The sequence below is a fragment of the Pseudorca crassidens genome, chromosome 1, assembly GCF_039906515.1.
Source record: "Pseudorca crassidens isolate mPseCra1 chromosome 1, mPseCra1.hap1, whole genome shotgun sequence".
NCBI lineage: Eukaryota > Metazoa > Chordata > Mammalia > Artiodactyla > Delphinidae > Pseudorca > Pseudorca crassidens.
This window is the reverse complement of record NC_090296.1, coordinates 175,688,310-175,702,727: the sequence shown is the minus strand read 5'-3', so window position 1 is coordinate 175,702,727 and position 14,418 is coordinate 175,688,310.

Below are 14,418 nucleotides of genomic sequence, written 5' to 3'. Positions count from 1 at the left end.
CCCCTCAGAGTTTCCAAGCGTGTTCATTGAAGCATGACTTAAAACAACAACAAACTGTTTTCGAATTAAATGTCCAACAATGAGGGGATGCTTAAAAAAACTGTATTATGTCCATAGGACTAAACACTAAGCAGCCATGGAAAATCATGTTTTCAAGTATATTTAAGAGCACTGGGATCTCCCAGAATAATGCATAGAAAAAAAAAAAATCCCTCTAGGATTATGTGGCTTTCCAGGTCAAGATCTGAGCTTCTCTAATTGCAATGGGAATAAAAATCTGAGAGAGACTCAAAGAAAGTAAATTTTAAGTGGTCCTGCTTACATTACGATCCCAATTTTCAAAATATATGTGATAGTATTCCAATTTTAAACACATATTTGTAGATATGCCCAAATGAGTGTGATTATTTCCTGATGGCAGCATTATGCTCAATTTTTTTCTTTTTTATATGTCTTCATGTTTTCTAAAATGGGCATGTTTTACTTTTAACACCAGAAAAAAAAAATTGAAATAACATAAAAACGAAATATTTGGCTCCCCTTCTTTTAAGTGGTGTGAGAATAAATAACTGTTATATTTCTTTACATTGGAGGTCTATCCCAAGCATCTTCAGATTTTTTAGTTCCTGTTTGTGGAAATAAAGCCCATACTACAGAAACGCAGCAGAATGATTTTGGATGATGAGATGCAGTTAATTCCATTTCTCCTTCAATTGGTCCCACATCCAGGAACTGGAAACACCGGTTCTACCTCCAATATCACCTGCAAAGAATCAGGCCATCCTGCCTTTATGATTCCGTGTCCATCATGTCGGGGCAGTTCCAGCTGGAGAGACAAACAGCCCTGCAGCAAATTTACAAGGTGGATTGTGAGAACCTCACAAAGTTCAGGAAACCACAAGTCACATAAGACATGGGACTGAGAAAATAGTGCAGGATTTCTAAACCCTCTTCTTCAAAACAAAGTGACTAATAGCTAAGGTATCTCTATAAACGCGCTTGACACACAGTAGGCATTAATAAACATTGCTTTCTATTCTCCTTCCTTATTTATTTTAATCAGACCTTAAAACAACATGTATCCATAAACTTTTACAGCTGAGTCAAATTGTCAGAAAAGTGGAAGGAATACGTGCATTGCCGCTGTGATAATATTGTTGGGGAAAGTTAAGGCTATGAAAGGTTGGAATTATTTCATTTTTAATAACCTAATAGTCAACACAGTAGTAATACATTACACGGAGAAAGGTGATCACTGGTAAGACTCAATATTTACAGTTAACGAGTGAATTTTTTTTTTCCAATAAAGTAAGAAAATCTAAGCTGACGATACATTTGTGGGGAGGAAGGGGTCGTATGATTAAATTAGGCTACTTCTTTAAAATTAAGGCTTGCTTCAAAAGGAATTTCATTATGCCTTGCTCGCCTTTTCATATTCAAACATTGGAGCCAGGATTGAAATCCTGGATTTTTCGGGCGCCTGCATTTTAAAAGATTTTGTTTATGTTAAGGCTTAGGTCACTTTAATAGGTATGTTTTAAGGAAAACATTACCTTTGGGTGACCTCTGGGATTTGAAGGTGAAAATTCAGTCACTGGGAAAAAAAAAGGCATCTGAGTTGTCATGGGTGAAATATCTAACCTTAAAGACAATTGTGTGTCATCCTGTGTCTTGCTCCAGCAATAAAAAACAGTTGAACCACAGCTGGCACAAAGTAGGTCCTGATGGATCATGATTCTTCACTAGAAAAACACTGGCGGTTAAAAATAAACATGTTAATGGAAAATAAACTAGCGGAATTTTATAGGAGCAGCAAAACATTTTCAGTGATCTTTCAGGAAGCAAGTTCCAAACCATTCCCCCCAATTCTTAAATTGTTATTATAAGCGAAGCATTTTACCTCTGGAGAGAAGAATAAAATCGTGCTGGTTATCATATATCAGAATTACACAGGACATCATCTGTTAATGATCATTTATTCCTAGCTACTTGAAGAATAATTCCCAGCAATTATAACAAATGTAAGTCAGAGTAATAGCATCCTTTACATAGTAGAGTAATTATAAGTTATGTCCATGCACCTGGGACAATGGTCTTTTATGCTCGGTATTAAATCTGTGCTGCAATTTATTCACAATGCCATCACTAGGACTGAAGAAAGGAAGCTCGCCTGTAGAAAGGAAACTTGTCCTCCTTTCACACTTGCAATAAGTCATTTGAAGAAAACTGCTCTTTGCATGCCTTGCTAAACCCAATTACCACCAAGACATCATAAACAAATACTCATTGCACTTACAGCTGGTTCTTTATTGCACAATGCAAAATGTATTGTTAAAATTTAAACCATTTAAAGGGAGTCAGCATCCAGATTTCTGCATCTATTTAACATTTAATTGAAAAAAACCTCAAGCATGTGTTGCAATATTTTCTTATTTAGAGACTGCTGCTAAACGAACAATCATATAACACTTTCAAGTCTAGCAAAAGCCAGACAAGAATGTAGGCAGGCGTCTCTGGCTTTGATATTTGTTAACACTGGAATCTACCAGTTTGCTTAAGTGCAAAGACACTAAATACAGGTTTTGTAAAATTTTAGGATGAAATGGAACCATTAAAAAGAACGTTATGGACCCCCTCTGAGTAGAATCAGTCACTGTCAATCTTCTGGAAGCTCAATGCAGGCTTAGAAGGAAGTATTGAATGCCACTGATGGTGTCCTAACTCTCTGAGTTAATGGGTCCATTAATCATGCATGTGCATCATTCTCGTCTATAAGAGAAAAAATTAGACTAATAACTCAAGGGGAAATAACTCTCATTGAAAGAAAAGAAAAACAATTCTTCAAGGCTCTTCAGAATTTGGCCCTGCCAATCTCTGAGGCCTAACAACACTCTTAGGGGTAGCTCTAGCCATACTGAAAGAGTCTCCTTCCAGGCTTTCTGTCCTGCAAGCAAATCACTCTTTTGTAACAGATACCTCTCCTCTGGTTCTTCACCTGGTACACAGAAACCCACCAGTCAGGTTTTAGCTTAAATATTTCCTCCTCCAGAAAGCCTTCCATGCTCCCTCCCCAACTGTGTAAAGTTACTCGCCATTGATGTACTCTTATGAATAGGCTTTGCTTTTCCCTGCAGCTGCTTGTTTATTTCTCTACTACTCTCTTCTCATCGTGGGCAGGCAGGAGACTGTGCTGGCTCAACATTAAGTGTCTAGTACCTACCACCATGGCTGGCACAGAGCAAGAGCCCAACAGATATGTATTTGTTAGTGGATGCCCCTAGACCTGGCTTGTCATAGTGCTGTCCAGAGGACAGCTTTGGGGATGGGGTGGGAGAGAAAGTCTGCAAGAAGGGGCTGAAGAATATCAGGACATATGCTGGGAAAAAGTCTACCTTGGTGCAATGAAGTTTGATCATTTAATCTTAAAGCAGATTTCTTTCTTTTACCTTGTTTCCTTTATCCTTCCCTCATTTAATTTTATATATTAGAGCTTCTCAGAGCATTTTAACATATGCTAATGTTTATTATTAAATTCTGTGAAGGACATTTTCCAAGTTTACTTGCTCATGGGACTTTTTGTTTGCAAGCAGCCACGAAGATATGAGACATGTGGTTCTCAGGGAACACAATTGGAGAAGATCTGTCCTGGCTAAACCTTTCTGTAATGCTATATAATTTTTTATCACTGTATCTATAAAACAGGAATAAAAATTATCTGCAGTAATCTGATAGGAACAATAAGTATGTTATGAATCAAAGCATCTATTGATCTCATAGATCTATTGCATAATAAAGATTTGTGGATGTCACACAGAGGGGAGGTATTCCTTGAATGAAGAAGGGAAAAGAATCCACATAGAAATGTCTGTGTATATTCATGAATTTCAATTCTACAAATTTCCAGACTCCCATTTGCTTATTATCAAATAGTATTGATTAAGCATGTGGTTCATATGTCTTTGTTTAAGTAAACAATCTTCAAATGAGTAGATAAATGAATACGTGATGACGATCTTCAACAATTTGTCTTTCTCTTTAAGACCAAACCTCCCAATAGAAAGCATAACCCAGTGAAGAATGCATTTGGGAAGCAATCCATGCTTTCTACCCCTCCCCAGTCTTGCGGCCACCACGCCAGATATGCTCTATGCAATACAGGTAAGGATGAGATTTTGTTTGTTTCTTTGTTTTCCACTACATTTGTCCTTCTAGAATAATATGGATACTAGGACAGCTAAACCATTGCAAGTGGCCAGCTTCTTGCATTCTGAGCAGAAGAGAGAGAAGAAAGGGCCAGATGAGCAGATGCTATTATGTCCAGGAATAAAAAGCAGGAAATTAACTACAAGCCTGTAGTGTTATTAAGTAATTTTGGAGAATCACACTAAATTCTCACTGTTTATGCTGATATTTTGAATTTGAGTTTCACAATATTTTTATTATCTACTGTCTACGAGGAGACTGGGAAAGGTATTTAGGGGATTAGAATTATTGCTATTTACTCAATGGTGAGAATGCAAGCATTTTGAAATTGGGGTAAATTGTGTTCAAACTGAAATTTTAGAAAACTGGAGGAAAGATTCTGGGAAAAGAGAAAGGGCTACAGGACTCTCCATGAGTCTTATCCATGTCAATTACCAAAATTAATGAAATTAAGTGATGTTAAGTCAAAAGGGTACAGCCAATGCTTTGAATATGTTTACTTTTACATTTAGCCTATACACAACATCAAAACATCAGTTTCAAATGGAAAACATAAAGTTAGACTTTTAAACATTATAGTCAAATATACAGATACCTTGAAACAGCTAGCAGTTTTGGCTATACGACGCCATGATCAGACTTTTCAAAAATACAAAAGAGTAACAAATTCCCATAAACTTAGCAGCATAAAATAACATACAGTTACTATCTTACAGTCCCTGTGGTCAGAAGTCCAGGCACGGCTTACCTGGCTCCTCTGCTTAGGGTTTCATAGAATTGCAACAAAGCTATCATCCAGGGCTTCGCTATCATTAGAGGCTCGACTAGGGCGGGGCCTGCTCCCACACTCCCCCCGGTTGTTGGTGGAATTCATCTCCTTGTGGTAGCAGGACTCATGGAACCTTGCTTTGAAACGTCAGCCCACAGTGGAGTCTCTATAATCAATGCGATCACAAGAGTGACATCCAACGCCTTTGCCCTACTCAGTGTGTTGGAAGCAAGCCCCAGGTGCTGCTCACTCTCAGAGGGAGGGGATTACACAAGCACATCTGCACCAGGACCAGGGATGTGGGGTCACCTTAAGTCCATCCACCACAGCCACCAACAGCCCGTGAGCTGTACACCTTTCAACTTCTACTCCTGGAAAAACATGGATTCTTTTCATTGGTATCAGTTTGAAAAATACTAGGGACGTATTCTAAGTGGCCTAGCTAAAGTCAGGGATCCGTCACTGGACCAGTCAACTGCAGCCAAGGATGTGTAGCCCCCAAGTTATTCAGGAAGACAAGCAGGGAAAAGGGCAGACCCCAAGAAATGGGGGAGAATGGTACAGGTTCCCAAATCCTACTTATTCCAAACCAGGTTTCCACTATCTTAGAAAACCTGAGTCATTATATTGCTTTATATGTTTTTGGCCTTGGAGTTCTGGCCATCTTCACAGTTCCAATCAGACTGAGGAAAGAAATCAAGAAATCTCCTTTTACTCACAAAGACTGACAGATACGTCACAGCCTCTAGCTTTGGGATATGGTCGTATACATTTTAAGTCTAACAAACAACATCTGAAATAATTCTTCCGTAGCAAAATGAAGTACCTTAAGGTAACTGCTCGGGGTGCATCTGTTCTAATGTTTGCAGTAGTTTAACAATATCTATTCACTCTCTTCTCAACAACCTACTAAGGTGTATGCAAACTGCAATTACAAAACACTGCTTAATTTTCTCACATTTTTAACCACGTCAGATGCAAATTGCAAGATTAAAATTCAGAAATTTTTTACAGTGTTTTTTACCTCCCTGGCCTAATTGGACCTACACATAAGTAGATAAGTAATACTGTAAAGTTAGTAAACAGGGCTGGGGGAACATTAATCATAAATATGAAGAAAATAGGACCCCACCACTTAGAAACCAGTCAAAACACCTTCCTGTATTTGGAAACAATCCCATCATCTTGACCTTTTAATGATTTTTAGTTAATAATATTTATTTTTAGAAATCCAAAGCAACTGAAGTCTTTATTCCTAACCTTAATATTTTCAATTTGCATATTGAACACTAAAACCGCTAAAACCGCTTGAAAACCGCTAAATCAAATATCACTGAACTTTTCACGATAACAGGAAATCCTGTCACTGCAGCATGTTCAAAATTAGGAAAGCATTTGATCATTTGATAAAGAAGTACAAGCTAGTTAGACCTGTGATGCAAACTTTAAGAAACAATATAAAATAAGGATAAAGAAGAATTTCCAGAAGAGCTGCTTTGGTTTGTTTGAGATGTACAACCAGGAAAGTAAATTGCCAAATAAGAACAGAGGCATAAATTAGTTCAAGAAACAGCTCAGACATCTTTACTGAAGAACATTGATGGGTCCAGCCTCAGAGCACGGAGGTGGAGCTAAAGGGCATGAGTTTGTCTTCTCTCAAGCAATCCTTGAAGGCAATGAACAGTAATGTCTCTAAAAAATGTCACTTTTCAGGATATCCTTTTTTATATGCATTGACCAAGCAAGGGCAAAGTGGGAGGACAACCCTTTATTGGAGCGGCCAGTCTGTCAGCTAAAACTAGACTTCCTTGGGGGCTTCCCTGGTGGCGCAGCGGTTGAGAGTCCGCCTGCCGATGCAGGGGACGCAGGTTCGTGGCCCGGTCCTGGAAAATCCCACATGCCGCGGAGCGGCTGGGCCCGTGAGCCATGGCCGCTGAGCCTGCGCGTCCGGAGCCTGTGCTTGGCAGCGGGAGAGGCCACAACAGTGAGAGGCCCGCATACCGCAAAAAAAATAAATAAATAAAGAGTCAGCAAAGAGAACTAGTGGTGAGCATAGACTTTGCAATCCAATTACAGAAGCCTGGGTGAGGGTTGGCACTACTTAGAGTTGGCCAATAAACCCCTTTTTAAAAAAATATGTTAAACGAACCTAAAAATAGTATCTACCAGCTGTAGGCATGATCTGAAATAATTTATATAAAGTGCCTAACACATAAGGAAACTCAGTAAGACTAAGTTATAATTACTACTCTCTACCAGGTATTATTTTACTAAAAATGTTTCATTTTTGTCTCATTTAGTTCTGGGAGCAGCCCATTCACTTCACAGTTGAAGGAGGCAGACCCAGCAAGGATCAGTAACTTGCAGGAGGCCACGTGGCTGGTAAGTGACAGAACTAAAATTTAAACTCCAGTCTGTCTGCCGTCAGAGCCTGTTGTTTGCCAGGCAGCAAGGTGGGAGGAGGGCTGGAGTTTTGTTGTTGTTTCCCTGAAGGTCAAAGAACACGGTACTCCAAAGAAAAGAAGGAAAGGAATCCTACACTCTGTAGCTCTTCTGATGCTGAGTCTGATGTCTGGATCTACCAGAAAAATTCTGACCAGTGAAATAACTTCCTTTCTAGTCTTTTAAACACTATTTTGCTTTTTCTAAGAAATTTCATTATGCATTTGTTGATTCATTCATTCAACAATCGTAAACTACCTCTTATGCGCTGGACACTGGGCTGGGCTCCATGTAAATGCCATCGATTGGAGAAGGTTGACTTGAGTATTAACTAAGGGTATAAATTCCATTTGGTGTGAGAAGCAGAGAAGCTTCAAAAGAAATACAATTAAATCAAGTTAGGGAGCAGAGTAGCAGTTCAATTAAGAGATGGGTCCCATCTCACACATTTTTTTTGGACAAGTTGGGTAGTGGATGAAAAATTCAAGACCTGTGAGGGAAATCATGTTAGAAATTCGAACAAAGTTTCTAAACCAGGATAAGTGTGTTGATACTAGAAATGCAAAAAAAAAAAAAAAAAAAAAAAAAAAAGAAAGAAAGAAAAAAAGTGATGGGTTATTTGAAGAAACATCTCCTTCTTAAAGTCATATGCAGCACTGGTTTTCTAGTCAACAAATTGGCAAGACCATACCCTAAATATCTGCACATCAAAATGGATATTTCCAGGTTGTTCTACCAGGTGCTCAAGGATTAATTATATTTATAGAATCAGAAGCCTGTGCCTAAAATCGTAAATGTATATATACATCCTTTGTATTTGAGAAGAGGGGATTGTATTTCTCTCAGCCTATGTAGTATTATGTATGCTAGCTATTGGACAGTCATCAGTGTCGCATGTACATTGAATGATACTGGTTTAGCTCCATTTTGGTGTAGCACCTTTTCCCAATAGACATTACATTGTGACTACTTGTAGAAGAGTCATCTATCAGTCGAACAAATGATAAGGTGATACATAAAAGTCTGACTCTCTCCTCCACCTTCTCAATTCCCAGCAGCTGTGGTTGCTCCAAACTCTGAACTCTGGTTGCTCAAGCCAGAACATCTGCGGGTTTTCCATTGAGTTTTAACAGCTAAGCATGATGTAGCCTGGGGTCTGCCAATAGTCTCACAGCCGTAAAAAAAAGGAAACTCACATCAAGCAGTTTCCTTCTCCCAGTGTCAAGTTGCCTCCTGGATCTTCCTGCTTTGGGCTTCCTTCCAATGCCCTCACATCGTTATTTTTAATGTTTTATCCAGAGTGTACAGTTATCTGCAAGAGGGTTAATTCCATTGGAGCTTACTCAGCTGTAAACAAGAGCAGAACTCCAGACTTGAAGGTCATAAAGTCAGAATTTCACTATTAATATCACTTTTTTAAAAAAGTGCTTCAAGACTATCAAAGAAGACTCTTTCAATATCTTTTCTCTCTTTTTTTTTTTAACTAAATGTGAAAAATCTTTGTCTCCTACAGAGAATTTCCATACAGCATTCACAGGTCTAAAAAAACTAGAGAATTATTTTGTAATTTCAGACTGATTTGTTTCAAACACCCAGTAACTACTAACTTTGGGTGGTAATCAAAACGGCTAATTTAGGCAACTGTGAAATAGTTTTAGGCCACTTCTTTACAAATAACCTGTGAACATAAACTAAAATTCAGGGATTTCCAGCCATCGCATTTGCCTAATCAGCTTCCCAGTAAAGGTTGAGAAGTTGGACACGAAGAGGGGAAAGCGGGGGGTGAGGGTGGGATGAATTGGGAAATTGGGATTGACATATATACACTAATATTTTTAACTAATAAGTAAATAAATAAAATAAATAAAAAGGTTAAGAAGTTAGCCATACAAAAATAACTATCAGAAAAAGGAGGTCCTGAAATAATGAAACATGCTGATACACATGTACATCATAGAATTTGTAATCTAAGATTGACATGTTTGAGCTTGAGATTCAGAATTGGAAGACAGATACTGAGAAGTAGATGAAAGAGGAAGAACCCGTTAAAAACATTTGTCAGGCTATTTATTTTGTTGCTAGTTTAAGAGACTTCAACCAGTCTCAATTTAGTACAGGATTATAGCATCTAGAAATTTGCCATTTACTTTATTAGAAATATGAACTAGTAAATAAAATTGTATTTCTTTTTGAGAAACAAACCTACCTTTAAATTCTTTTTCATCATTCTTTTTCATTCATAAAGCCCTAGTATAACAGTATTTATTTATGCAATTCTGCTCAATTATTTTTTTTATCACTACAAAAATAGATATTTGGCCATAATAAAGATAGATGCACTAGTATTGTTTGCACATAGGCGATGCATTGAAACACCTATTTCTATCTCGTAAGTAATAGGAAATGACATTTGAGAAACAAAGTTTAAAATTAAAATTTAATGAATCCAACCAAAAAATATGCAAAGTCAGCTTAGAAAGATAAAATGAATTCCAGGCCAGCAAGATTAGATAGTAAATGGATTGTACATATTAATATGTCCATAGAGAGATGGTGTGGACAGAAAGGGACTGCTCAGCTCTTGAAGAGAAGGAAAGGGAATCACAAAAGCAAACCTTAGCAATGTCCGTTCATAAAGGGCAAGGTTTTAAGCAAAGAAAAGGTAGGATTTAATTTCAGTGAAAGTTGCATTTTTAAAAAAATGCCTTCAGCAGCCCAAAGCCATAACCAGTAAGACTACCCTGATGTCAGTTATAACCCTACTGTAAAGACGGATATATCAGAAAATCTCATTCATTCACTCACTCATTCATTTATTTCACAACCTTCCACCGATGCCAACAAAATGCTGATGCAGGGCAAGAGGCTGACCATAGGATGACGAGCTGACAGACAGAATCCATATTCGCTAAGCTTTCACTATAGTAAGACTGATAATCAGTAACTGGGTATTCACAGCTACAATATGATTACAGATAGTGATAAGTTCTATGTAGGAAACATTTAGGAGGTGACAAAAATACTAAGAAATGGGCTTAGGGAAATTTGGCAGTGTACCCCAAGATCACACTATATTAAAGCGATGGTGGAATATGATCCCTAAATTCTGTTTCCAGAACCCACCTTCATAAATTACATATGTGTCAGCAAAGCAGACATGCAGAGAAAGGAACTTTAACTTGTTTTCAGATGCATCTTTTATTATCAAATTTATTCTTGCTATCAGGCCAGCTCTTACAGAGTTGCCTAGTCTCTGGTCCTTTGCCTTCCCCACTCATTTAGATTTCCTTTCCCACAAACTGATCCTGAAAGCCAGGGTCAGATTCTCCTTCTACGGACTTGCCAGTTCATGACCCAGCCTTGACACTATAATACAGAAAGTGCATATTGAAGGGATCAGGTTCATGGTGTTTTCACCCCAGTGGTTTTACCTCTGTACTGATATCGACGTTATAAAGACCAGGGGGAGGCAGGCCCCATTGTACACGGGACATGAGTAAAGCAGTGTATTCTGAAAACTGCAACAAAAAACCATTGCTTTTCATTCCACGTGTGGAATTTTGATACTAAAATAATTCTTTGAAAAACTCAAAGGGAGTGCAGCCCATTAAGTTTCTTGAAAAAAGGACAATCCTTTCTAGATTCCCTGGTCTAATGTATGACAAGTTTCATTGCAAACATGCTTTAAAAACAGGATGTAACTCTGACAAGTCAGACTTTGTAACTTGGCCGAGGCAAAGATTTTGAAATGTACTTATGTATGTGTTGGGTATAAACTGTTATTGTACTGGAAAACTTCTTGAAAGGGATTTTTATAAGTCTCATCTTGTCTCTCTCTAGTGGCTGTTAAAAATAGAGTTTATTGGTAACTATTTTTCCTTGTGTTAGAGAAGGATTAACTTAATCCTGGTGAAATATCTTAACATTTCACTGTATTCAATTTTATACAACTGAATTTTTATTAAGCACAATACTAAAATAACTGCAGGTATCCTAAGTGATCCAAAAGTTATACATTTGTCAAGTTTGTTTTTATAGACTTATGAAACTTAAACACTGTTCTCTAAATGAGGTCGTTTTTGCTTTCCTATCTATATTTAAATTATTTTAATTCTGGATTAATGTTTATACCTTTTTTTTTTTTCTATAAAATGTTCGAAGGTTCCTCTGTGTATTTACACAGCATGGTAGAATTAGTCAAGGACCCATTCCAGTTTTCAGTATGGTGTGCAATTTACAGAGCTAGTTGAGATCCTTTTAAAAAAAATCACTCTACTCAGATTTATAACATTTATGTGTACTATCGCTGTTCTCTTTTCCAATAATAAAAGCTCCAGTTATGACTCTGGTCCCTCACCTGCACATTCTGAGCCATCCAAAGGCAAGTGAAATAGGCAAATGTGTCCTAACACCCGATCAACCGTTTCGGCTTCTTTTTTTTCTTCTGTGGGGTTTCCTCTATTCATTTCTCCTCCTCATTTTAAGATATCCACTGACCTTCCAGGAGCAAAACCTGATATCAAGAAATAATCTGCCTTTGTCGCTGATAGAACAGTTTGAATGTATCCTTACTCATTCTCTCTCACTGAGACGCTCATCTTTTTTTTTAAGATGTTTTTGATGTGGACTATTTTTAAAGTCTTCATCGCATTTGTTACAACATTGCTTTTGTTTTATGTTTTGGTTTTCTGGCTGCGAGACATGTGGGATCTTAGCTCTCCCAACAGGGTTTGAACCCACTCCCCCTGCATTGGAAGGCGAAGACTTAACCACTGGACAGCCAGGGAAGTCTCTCACCAAGATATTTGTCTTTTTTTTTTTTTTTTGCAGTATGCGGGCCTCTCACTATTGCGGCCTCTCCCGTTGCGGAGCACAGGCTCCGGACGCGCAGGCTCAGCGGCCATGGCTCACGGGCCCAGCCGCTCCGCGGCATGTGGGATCTTCCCGGACCGGGGCACGAACCCGTGTCCCCTGCATCGGCAGGCGGACTCTCAACCACTGTGCCACCAGGGAAGCCCAAGATATTTGTCTTTTAAAACTTATTTCTACTCTTGAAATGTCCTTGTTAAAGGATTTCAAGGAATTTTTTGTCTCTCGTGTAAAGGTGTGCACCTTGTAGAGACATGATCTGTACTTTGGAGCATCCCAGGTCAGTGACACAGGGAAAAAGAGGGATGGAGGAGTTGCCCTGGCTCTTTCTTGCCTCCAAAGTCATCCCGTCCCTTCCTGGTCCATTGGCCAGGACAACTCACGTGCCTCCATCCGATTAGGAGGGGAGTTAGGAACTGCAAGCAGCGTGTGGCTGTTTGCTGAACAAAAATGACCTTGCTCCCTTCTTCCTGTACAGAAAACACACCCAACATCTCCCCAAGGAGAGAAACCCAAATTCTGGCTGGTCCCTGCACTCGACTCGAATTCCAGACAATGCTCCGTGGTGTCTTCATCAAGACTAGAGATGATCTACTTGACCTGGAGGTGTATGAACTGAAACAGACATTGTCCTCACACACTCACACCCCAAAAGCCACAGGGAAGCAACACCAGAGTGATCCCGATAGGCTCTTGCATTCAGAAAGGGGAAGAACAGAAATCAGAAAGCAGCCATGGTCCACGGCAGTTCTGAAACGCTGCTGGTAGATGTGGTGGGGCCTCCACCCTGAGGCCTGAAGGAGCCTCAGCTGGATCTCTTGCTGCATCCCAGGCTCCATCGGCTGGGGGTTCTGTCTTGTCCACTTTCCAACCTGACCTCATACTGGGGGGACAGGTCCTCTTTTAAGGACTGTTCAGCTTTTCAGCCCAGTTCCAACTTCTGGGATTTCGATGACACAAGAGGTGCTTTAAATTTCACTGAAGGTTATTTTTTCCAGGTGCGGTTTCTTTGGCAGTTCATTTCACCCCAAGACTAAATAGGTTTCCAAACTTCTTAGTCTGGAGCGGGTGGCCTCTAGCAGAGGAGCTGGTGAACAGTTTCTTCATTTACACTGTTACATGTAAATTCAATCCTCCCAAAAGTCCCGCGATGAAAGTATTGCCATTTTGACCAGTTTAGAGATGGAGAGTGTGGGAGAATTTATTCTGAGAGGAAGAGTATCCTTCTTAGAACACCTTGAAATCTGCATGTAAGTAATGCTAACCTTGCCACTGTGACCTTATTTCTGGCCTGCTTTAGGCTTTTGGTTGGTTGCTTGCTTGCTTTTAAGCCAATCACTGAGATGTTAGATTTTGGTCAGGTAGAGGCCTCTCTCTATGATTTGGGGTTCACCAGGATAGGCTGGATACCCCTTATTTGTTACAACACTTGAAAACCTTGCCTGGCACATTAGAACTTGATAAGTACATTTTACTGATTATGAGAAACATAACATTTTTTTAAAAAAACTTATTTCTTTTTTGTCCCTGTGGCTTAATTCGTACAGGCACAACTGAAGGTGACAAATATCTACTTGTCCTGATTTCTCACCATGAGTTTTAAACAGCTCACGCTGTGGGGACTGACATTTCCAGGTCACAGTCAAAAGGCACAGCGAAGGCTTTTGGTTGTGTCTAATTCTACACCGCACAAGTGCTACCTTTCCTCAGAGCATAATGTTGTTTTAGAAATGAATTGCATTAGAGACACCTCACAAGCACTGATTTCAGTCCTGCCCTGCCAGCCCTCTTTGGGGGATTCAGTTACATCTCTGAATTCTCTAACTGAAACTTCGACTTGATTCCGGTAAGTTTTAAAGAAATACAAGCCCTTGAAAAGTTTTCCCATCTCCTCCTCTTCAATTTTTTAAAAACGCGATTGATAGAAAAGATCTCAGAACATTTCCAAATGCAGATTGTCCCTGACTTGGGGCCCCATCCCCATGTAAATTGTAGCAGGGCCAGGATTAGGACGAGGTGTCAGGGGAACTCTATTGGGGCACGTGATTTAAGAGGTGCCCAAAATAATCAGTATCCAGATTAGAGATATTTAAATTCATGTATTAAAAATTAACGTAAAAAAATCCGTGATGAAC